Source organism: Trachymyrmex cornetzi, unplaced genomic scaffold, assembly GCF_001594075.2.
Source record: "Trachymyrmex cornetzi isolate Tcor2-1 unplaced genomic scaffold, Tcor1.1 scaffold83, whole genome shotgun sequence".
Classification (NCBI taxonomy): Eukaryota; Metazoa; Arthropoda; class Insecta; order Hymenoptera; family Formicidae; genus Trachymyrmex; species Trachymyrmex cornetzi.
In genome coordinates, this window is record NW_017300169.1 from 3,272,662 (window position 1) to 3,283,382 (window position 10,721).

The window sequence follows — 10,721 nt, forward strand, 5'->3', positions numbered from 1 at the left end:
CCTTGCGTCGCGCCCGGCAATGCAACGGCTCGGTCGAGAAATTGCACCAAGTCGAGCGGTTTGTACCGGTCGCGGTTTAAGATGTTTATCTTGCGGTAGCCAAGCCAGAATGACGTGCCTTTACTCTGGTACATATCTCGAGAGCAACGTAGTTAGGAACAAACGCGCGTGCTCCCGGCTCTACCTACTACTAAGATCCTCATCTAGGGATGGACACTAATTGAAGCAGTTAAAAGGACTACCCTAATCAGGAGCCGGATCCACAGCTATAATGCCTTAAAGTGGCGTGGCGGACAACCTCCCTTTAATTCGTTTATTGCCCTTATAAGCGCCGGCAGTAGCGTGTCAATTTAGAATAAAGATTTCGTTAGAGATTTCCGATCGCCGTAATTTAACGTAATTCGCTCACTTTTTCAAATGATTCTAACGTCATCTGAACGCGAATCGTCCTGACGGTCTAGACAGCACATCGCTGTACAACGATTTCAGACACGATAAGCTATCATCGTTCGCTAATAATACGTCTACCGTGTCATTTCGCCGCTTTAGAACATCACGCGTGCGCCCGTACTGTGGAGCGAAGGTATGACGCTCCAATGTTCTGGAATTCGGCCGACCATATGCCGATGAATCTACCCCCCGTGAAGTGGCGAGCGGTCTCCATTCACCGTGAAGAATTTATTCACCGCCGGCGCTAATTTGTTTAACCGTCGTGACGCGCGCCTGCTTGAAGCGATGTTCAAAGTTGCTAAGTATCGGTCTCTTTGCCGTTTGTCTTAAGTCTTTTCTCGGTCGCGCCATTTCCTGCCGATCGTCGAGACTATGCTCGTTCGCGAACAATATCCATTGCTCTCTTTTGTCTCGCCCTTTCATGGCAAAGGACGCGGTCTCGAGGGCTCGGAAAGCGCTCTTGGGAGATCCTTTTTCGCTTTCGTTTTCTTTACAATACTGAAAGCCGCAAATGATACTACTCTTTTAAAGCTTAAATTTGATACAAATATACATATGTTATACATGCTTTATAGGTGGAACATACTGAGAAAAATGTTCTGATTAAACCAACAAAAGGGCAACAAGAATGGCATTTTGATCCAACAAGAATGACATTTTGATGAAGCTAAGCAGAATTTTTGGTTATGACCTAATCAGAAACTCTGTTTGGTCTCATCAAAACACCATTCTTGTTAGATCCTTTTATTGGTTTAATCAAAACATTTTTTTTTTAGAGTGTACAATTATTGGTATTTTTAAATTATTGAGAGAGCCATATCTTTGAAAACAATGAAAGTCAAAATTATATTGAGAGACTGGCGACTCGTCTCTAATGAGAGCAAATCGAGTTAGGTCAAGTTTCGTGTACATATTCATTTAATTCATGCCTCTCGTAATCGAACAGAAGGAGCCGCATTAAGAGGTGAATCATAGGTTAACGCAACGCGGGTCTACATTCTCTCTTTTTGTCTTTCTCTCTCCTCTCCTCTCCGCATCATAATAATTGCAGTTTGGATCGGGGGAACGGCAGCAGAAAAGAGGACTGGACGGTAAGGGAAGGATAGATCCCGTGCGATACGTTTGTTCCCCCGTGCCACGACGCAATTTGTGGAAATAATGATTGTATAATTGCTCTTTTTTTTTAGGGTTGGCCTAAAAATCGCGTGTCGCGTGAAACGTTTTCACGCTACTGGAGGCCCCGACGGCTTTTCGAGAAGTTAATTATTGTTCCGCTTACTTTCTCTCTCTCTTTTCTTCGGAGCTACTTTAACTATATCTTTTCAATTAAGGGGATGCTGGAGCGACGGCCGAATTTGATCAGTGTCGATAAAACAGATTTTTAATTTTAAATAAAATATTACGTATATCAAGAAAACGCTATATACATTAATTAAAACATTACGTACACAACATTAAGTAAAATTATTAATAAAATCATTAATTAAAACGTTACGTACATTTCTTGCTGTATCCTATATATTACTTGAATGTGAGGTGATGTACACTCAAATCGTACCTCTCAAGCTATTTTTCTTGTGAGCTTCAGAATCATAATTTGAAGGTCTCATGATGCTCTTACAAATTATTCAAATACGGAAAAGTACTTTTTGTTTGGATATATGCTTGCATTCATTTATATATATATGTAAAGAAAGAACCTACATGAATACAGAAAATTGTAATTTACAATTTTTTGTGGATTTTCATACCGGTTTGGACATTTCCGAAGGTATTTGCGTTTTTTCTTTTATTCTGAAAAAGGATTTTTTATTCTGTGTACGGAAAACGATATTATTTGAGAAATACAAAATAAAGCTCCGTTGATTGGTAACTCTAGCATCCCCTTAAGTAGCTTGCGCCATTAATAATCATTAAAAGAGGTTCGCAAATATCATTATTTGGCGAAAATTTTTTCTAAAGAAAACTTCTCCGTTTATCACGCGAGGAATCACATTCGCTGAAAAGTATGGTTTCATCATAAGACCCCATATTGCCACCCCCGCATCTGCCGTAAATACCTCTCTAATTTATGCCGTTTTAAACGCTCGACACCCCCTTCGATGATGTGCGTGAGTCCTCGCGTAAAGTATCTAAAAAAGCATACGCTCTCGTCACATCGGGAACAGAACTGCAGGCTGTGATGCGATGTAGGGGTGGCACGATGGCACCAGTTGCTTGGGACCATAATCGCTGCAATTACGTATGGAAATTCCTGATTCATCCGATCATGTTCGATAACAGCCCTGCTTTTCACGTGAATTGTCAATGCTTCGCTGCCCACGGACCAGTTTCCGCCCTGTTCAATTTCTCATATGATAAATTCACGAGCGAGCGACTTTACATTACAATTGATTAGCTCATTGCTTATGAAATCGTATATAAAGAATTTCTTTAATCCAGAGTACATTCGCATCGAACGTGTGTAAACACGCTGGATTTCTCGCCGTGTGTTTTTCGTTATCGTCGTTTACGCGCGTTTCGGTACGATGCGTCAATAGAAAGATGATCTCGAATGGGGCCTCTGAAAAGGCCTCCCTCTCTGAGGAGCCCTTTATGCAAAGACATGTCTGTCGCGATGCTGCGCGAGGCAGGGTTTGGGAGTCTCAGGTTTCCGCGCGCCGTGTGTGGCGCCTCAGGTGTCTTCGATCCCTTTCATAGGCAAATATGCGATTCATAGCTTTCACAGTGATGGTTCATCGCGGCAATGCGTTACCGAAAAATCACGAATCAAAATCGGAATAATTTTTTTATTCGAGAATACCTAGTACCTAAATAATACGAACGATATAAGTATTATCTAGTCTATTCTTTTCATTTACTTATTATTTATTACTCCTTAGTACGCACGATGATATTCCGATTCTTTATTATAATACGTGATACATTGTTAAAAAAATGTATGAAATTTAATGTATTTTTAAGTTACACAAGTACGGAGCTCAAAAATCAATAAAATTAGGCTTATTCGATGCGTTTTTGCATGAAACGAAAGAATCTGAGGGTCGATTAATCTATAAATAAGGTGAAAATTACCAAGTGAGTAAATTCACTATGAATATTCATAATTTAATTAGTTAATAACTAATGAATTTTCTCACTTTTGTAATTTTCATCTCATTTTAAGATATACAATCGACTGGCAGAAAAAGCATCGCCCCGCAAACTGAAATATTAGTTTTTAAAGTTGACGACGATTATAAGTTAGGAAATCTATCACAGTCACGCAACACAGGGCATTACTAGGGCACTACTATGGAAGTTACATACAAATTCAACAGTAACATTCTGTAATTCCCTCAGCGGTTTATCTCTTGCTAAAAAGTATGTTTGTGTACATTTGCATAAAATTTAGTGTACTTTACATAAGATTTTTATGAAGTTTAATGTTCATGTATATACATGACATTTCAACACAGAGACGGTGACCCGTATTCAGAACGCGCTTACAACGATGTAGCACGCTACATGCTATACTTTGTGTTACACACATTATAGAATTTCAGAGATATAAAAGTACACTTTTATCGATAAAAGCAGGTTCTGAATACAGGCCTGAAATCAATGTGTACGAAATTTAATGCAAATGTTCATTAAATATAATGTACATACATGTTACATTCATTACAGAGCTAAAGTAATTTAATATACATATACACGAAATTAAATATATGCTAACGTACCCCAGATAGCAAGTTGCCTGTAGGTTGCTGTCAATTTGCCTGAAACTGGTTTGTTTAAGTTGCCTTCAATATTTAAGAAAGCGACTTTGGATTTTGTCTATTAGATTGCCGACTTTGATTGCTAACTTTTAAAGCAAATAAATACCTAAAACAAAGCGAGAAATATCTAAAACGCATGCGCATGTGGCCATACAATGTTAAAAAGACTCTTACGAGCAACTAGATGGCAACAGTTGCTCTCTTATAAACCGATCGTATAATAAGTTGTTTATACGAAATCACAGGGCAACAATGACGGAAACAGTTTCCGCCTAAAATCTTACTCCCATAAGTTGCTAGTAATCTGGCGGCATTTTAACTGAATGAGCGTTGTTGAGCTCTTCGAATGTGAACGAAATATGATCGAAGTTCTTAGTAAGCGTAATAAGCGTGATAACATTTTAAATTATCAGGATTTCATTTACTTTTACTGATAAATATTTCAAGAAAAGTATTATGCTTTCTTCTTAGAGCCTTTGGGACTCACTTCAAAAAATTATTTCATTAGAACGCAGCTAAAAAATTCTTTTAATGCTACGTCTTTTATTCTATTCTATATTGTTTTTTAAAATCGAGAAATTTAACTCGATACATTCCTCTAATGGCTGTGCCGCATATTGCTCGACGCTCAATTTCCATTTAATTGACAGAAATGTGGACTATATATTTTACGAAAATGATTTACAACAGATTGTAGCAATATTTATTGCAATAAGTTTATTACAGTTTTTCCGCTCGTTTGTACAAACAACCGTTGTCCGTATAATGCCTCTAGGTTGTCCTAAATAAAATTATTATTGCCCTAGTGAAAGCAATATGATAGCAATTGAAGAGAAACGTGTGTTAAGGACCTATTTTCTTATGCTAAGGAACATTTTGTTATTTGGGGTAATATTCAATACAAACGTATAAAAAATATACATACTGCAGTAAATAGTGTTAAAGAAAAATGAAGTTTACAGCTCGTGAGCGCTCAAATTAAATACCAGTACGGTACCAGTTGTACCTAACAAGCGAATTTCATAGTGTTGAATTTCGCAACCATACGATCTTAATCGTACAAATATGATAATCTAAATTTTTTTATGATGTATGATTCAAAAGCTGGAGTCGTACGTAAAAGTACGGTAATTTGATATCAGTGTATATACATATATATGCGACTTAACGTGTAACAACACTATCATTATTGCGCTTTACTTGCTTCAGATTGTTGAGTTAAAATTTCGTACACTTTACTGTAACTAGATGTATGTTTACATTAAATTTAAGTAACATGTACTGAAATTTTGGTTATTACATTAAAATATTCGTCTATTGAAGTATGTGAACATTAAATTTAAGTTGTATTTTTTTTCATTGACAACATTAATGTTTTTTAACTACTTAAAATTTGCTTCCGTTACATGTACATGAAATTTAATGTGAATTTTTTTAACAGTGTAGGTTGTTTGTGTCCCGAGTTAATTTTCATCATTTTTACAAAAATCATTTATTTTATTAAAGTGATTTTTACATTATCTTTAGAAATATTTATAAAATTTTATTAAAGAAAAAAATAAAAATTATTATTTAGCCAAATATTCCTAGTATCTCAAAGAAAAGAAATACGCAAGATACTAATGATTCAGTCGTGTGTATAAAGAGTTAATAATTGTACTTATATATTTCATAATTTTCATGACTATTACAAGTTTTATTTGACGAAAGTTGCTGTAAGTACGTATATCAACGTAAAGGCCAACGGCCTCATCAGGAACCAATGAATAATTATCATCCAGTAACAAGCGAAATATCGCGTACATAGAAGTAATAATTATAAACGCGCACGCGTTTCTGCTTTAACCGAGCAGGTGATGCACGAGGCGAAATAGATAATGACTGAAACAAATACGCGATGATTATAACATACGGGCTGATTATCTGTCCTGGACTTTCCGTATTTTGCTTTTACCGTGCGCACGTTTCCTGTACCGCGTATTCATTAGTAATATCTGTCTTGCCAATTCATCTTTGGGCTTTTACATCACGATAATATCACAATAAATGCATTCTTTTTGCATGGAATATCGCGTGTACAAAATAGATCTTTGCTAATAAAATCGGGAAATAATTATGAAAAAAGATACGTGGAAAATATAAAATAATTTATTTATTATATTATTACAATATTTTACTGTTTTTATAATATTCTATTATTCTTCGATATTTCTATAATATTCTTTATTATTTTTCGATTTATTTATATTTTATTTTGTTCGCAACATTGTTGTAGTTTACATTCTAAAAGGAAATATTACTTGTATGTATATTTTTTATCGAATCGATTAATTTTTCCTCTCTTTTATTATATTACTGGATCCGCTACTTACAATTAGATTTTACAATTTTAATACAATAAAAAAATTTCAAAACACACGCGGGATTCAAGCAAATGACTCGATCCGATTCGAGTGAGTAATAATGTCATGAGATGATTAACTTTTCGTGGCACATTTGAAGCGTCATCAAAGCATCGTTTAGAATCATAATCGTATCGAGTGCTGGTCGTGACTTGTACGTAACCCCTCTTTCTTTCATTAAACACAGGGCGACATCCCCGCACATTTCGACACGAGTTTACTCACCTAGTCTACACTTCCGCATCAGTGCAATATGCCTCGGAATACATTCGCTATGCTCCTGCAGCATCATCCCCATTTATTTTTGGGAGAAAACCCCCCTTTCGTGTTTGATGGTCCATATGCGAGAGAAGAACCTGATGTCGTTGAAACGTTTCGATGCACTCCACGTAAAATACCCCCGTCATCGCTGAATAATATATATCCGAATAGAGGAGTCATGTTTTTATATTTAGATGCTTGCAACAAATAACATTTCTATGGATATATGTGTTGCCTGTTAGGAAGTATTTCGAGAATTTAAATTTTTTAACGACAATTTTATAAAAGTTATTTCCATCGTAAAACAAAAATTAAACGTACTATTGTGACAAAGACGATTATTTTGAATATTGAATTGAAGCGAATAGCGAAGTGTTGTCAAAATTATGCAATATTTTTAATGATCATCTATATTTTTCACATCGGAAAAACTCGAGGGATTTTTTAACGAATAAAACCTGAAGTTATAATGCTGTTACTAAGTAAGGTATTCAAAAATATTAAAAAATAAAAATTTTTTAATTAATAGTTTGCTGCTATTTTATTTGAAAATACTTTATTCTACAGTAGTAACTGCGATATGACCACACTTAATTTCGTTCAGGACATATCTCCTTTTTATCGTATATAATTCATTTGATCGCACTTATAACGTGGTTATCGCACAAAATAAAAATCCGCTATTTTTCGTACGCTAGATACGGCAGATGCAATGACGAGTGCTTCAGCGTCAGCACCTGTCCGTATATTATAAGCACAAATAGATAGTTGCCTTCCTGCGTACTTGCAACTCGATTTTCTTGCGCCAGCATCTGCCGAAGCTCTGATCGATTCAATTGTTCGGTTTTCAAGGTCCGAAGAAGATTTGAATAATTGATTTTACTCGTTGTGTCACATTGTACGAACTTGAGCTCGAAATTATAGCGTTTGAAAGAATTAAATAATGTTTCAATTCTTAAATATCTTTTCAATGTAGCATATTCGACTTTTTTTTAATAAAGATACAAACGTTTACTTAATACCGTTGTGTTATTTAATATTTAAGTTTACACTTTAATTGAAAAAAAGTGTTTACTGTATGTTCATTTTTATGAAAGTTATCAAGTTAGATTAGACATACCGTACATCACCGTGTTATTTCCATAATGAAGTGTTTAAGGGTTAAATACATAGATTTTTTCTAAAGTCTAAAGTATGCAATTAAATACCTGTAATTGTACTAATTGAACTAAAATAGTAATGATATTTCAATCGCGGAGTTTGATTTAAGACTAAGCACGATGCCGTCCGCCGGTCTTTGTGAAAAGACGCGCAGGGAATCACGTGAGAGGACTAAAGTAGGGACGTCCCTTTTAGCGCGTATTTAGCGTTGATATTCAGTTTCGCACAATAAAGCGCTTTGTGGGGTATCCGTTTACAGGGACATATCGTGCGCGTGCCAAAATGAAAAAACCGCAAAACAACGCCGTGAGTTTTTTGTAGAGGGGCTGCATGCAACCCCCAGTCTCCCTCGCATATTTTACGTATAGGACAACGTTGCTTCGTTAATCCAATTTGCATATACTTTCGTCCCTCTACTCAACGCTTTTCTCTCATGCAATACGTGATAACATATGAATTTTGTTTACTTTGTTTATTTTTTCATATAATTACAATTAATCATCTGTCGTTCAATTTGGTATTCCGGAGGTAGAACTCGTCTGGTATCTTTTTAAGTCGCAGCCGGATCCTCGCGTGCATCTGCTGGGTTTTCTAAGGAAAATGATCTGACAACCAGCAGCGGCGAGAGGGTGAAATCTCTTGCGCGATAACATCTCTTTCGTGTATAGGAGAAGACCGGCGCCCTTACAGGATTCATCGCGCCAACTCGACATAAAGCGAGAGGCGGTCGCGGCGAACCGCGAGAGTCGTAAGGGCAAATTTTTGACGACCGGAGCGAGCACGCGCGTGGTCGTCGTCGTCGTCGCGAAGAGGAAGCTTCGCGCGGCGTGAAAGCTCCTCGCCTATACATTCCCTTTCTTTTTCTCTCTTTCCCCCCTTTCGTTTTATCGCCCTGCCTGTCTTCCAGCTTCGCTGTTTTACGGTTCTGATATTTTTATCCGCCGGCGACAGAGTGCCGGTGACACTCCGAGCAGGTGCTAGGCCCAGTGTGGTAGTCTATTTGCGCTGTCTGTCCTGGCCGTTTGCACGCCCGGTGACTGCCGGTGAGCTCGCTCGCGCGCTCGCGCGCTCGCACGCGTGCGTAAGCGTCGTTTTGTGTATTTGAGACACGTCGGTGGAGGACCGCCCGATGCGGGCTCATTACCGGCACGAGCCAAAGCCGCGCCATCGAGCTATCGGCTCGACGTGACGCGCTACCGTCTAGCAAATTGTTTCTAACGGCGACGAGCGCGCTCGCCGGCTGAAGATAGGTGATGGTATCGTAATCGTATCGTGTCCTCGATGCGCGGTCTCCAAATCGACCAGCGGTACCGTTCTCGTCGCGTCTCGTAATCCGGGTCGATCGATTGAGAAACGGTAAAAAAAGAGGAGCGGACAGTCCATATCTGTTTCGCAAAGCGAATATTCTGCGCCATTTTCATTTACTCTCACTGATTTTCGTTGCCTTCATAGAAAGAACGATTTTGCTAAAGTATCTAAAAATTTAGCTAGATAGAGATCTAAAAATTTTGTTGGATTATCGCTGAAAAAAAATTTGTTGAAAATGAACTAATCATAAGATTCTGATCATATCAGAATTCTGATTATCTCAACTAAAATTATAATGGATTCAAAGCGAATTCTAATTTGTTCATTTTTAATCAAAATTCCAACTATGCTTCCAGACTTTTTTTACCAATGCACCAAAATAATTATGTAGGATGCCCAAGATAATTGCTGTAGCAATCAGCAAAAAGCAATACTGCAAAGAGTTTTAATGTTCTATACATATACAGCATTGTTCATTATGGTTGAGCGTCCTACATAATTATTTTGATTAACAAAATTGTTTCTATACCTAGCTAAATTTCTAGAGAATATTTTTGAAGGAGAATTAAAGATATTATCACTTTGGTTTTTCCTATCATTTAGGTTTTATTATATATTATTAGTAAGAATAGTACTACTTGGGTTTTATTTGGGAATAGTACCACTTTTGAGTTTTAATTTGATACAACAGTTTTTCGAGGAGTCTCTAGATACTTCAACAAAATTGTTCTTTCTGTATTCGTTCGTTTCTAAATGGTCCTTTATAGGCTTTCCTTTGTTACTCTGAGAAAGAATACTTTACGCAAGGCCGCAGGTCACCGTCCTATGAACCAATTTCTCGTTAAGGACGCGTTGAATCGCGCCGTTTATCTCGCCAAACAGATCCCAAACAGGTCGATTCGAAAAAAAAATCCCAAGGGACAGTAATCGATTGGCAATTCGGTGGCGGAGTCTCACCGTCTTAATTGCTATCATCATGTTCCCCGCGAATAATTACTATGTGAGTGCACAGTTTCCTTGCGTCGAATACGTATACGTAGAGGTACGTATCGCACAATGTAAAATGTATTTCGAAGATTTATTGGATGAATTAAGCCCGTGCAGTTTATTTATCGTAACAATTCTTTATTGCATATTATTATTTTTTATTATCGCATTATATTTACTTTTACTCTTATTGCCGGGTATCGTACCGCCACTCCTTATTAGTAATTATATTTTTATTGCATTATTATAAATTACTAGTAATCGTAACGACGCAGGATCTGAAACTGCACTCGTGTTCACGCCGCGCGAAACCGGCTTGCGAATTAGATGTGGGTTAGGGATCCCAAGGACGCCGCCGTGACTCGTTCCTCTGGTCCTCCGCTTCTTGCGC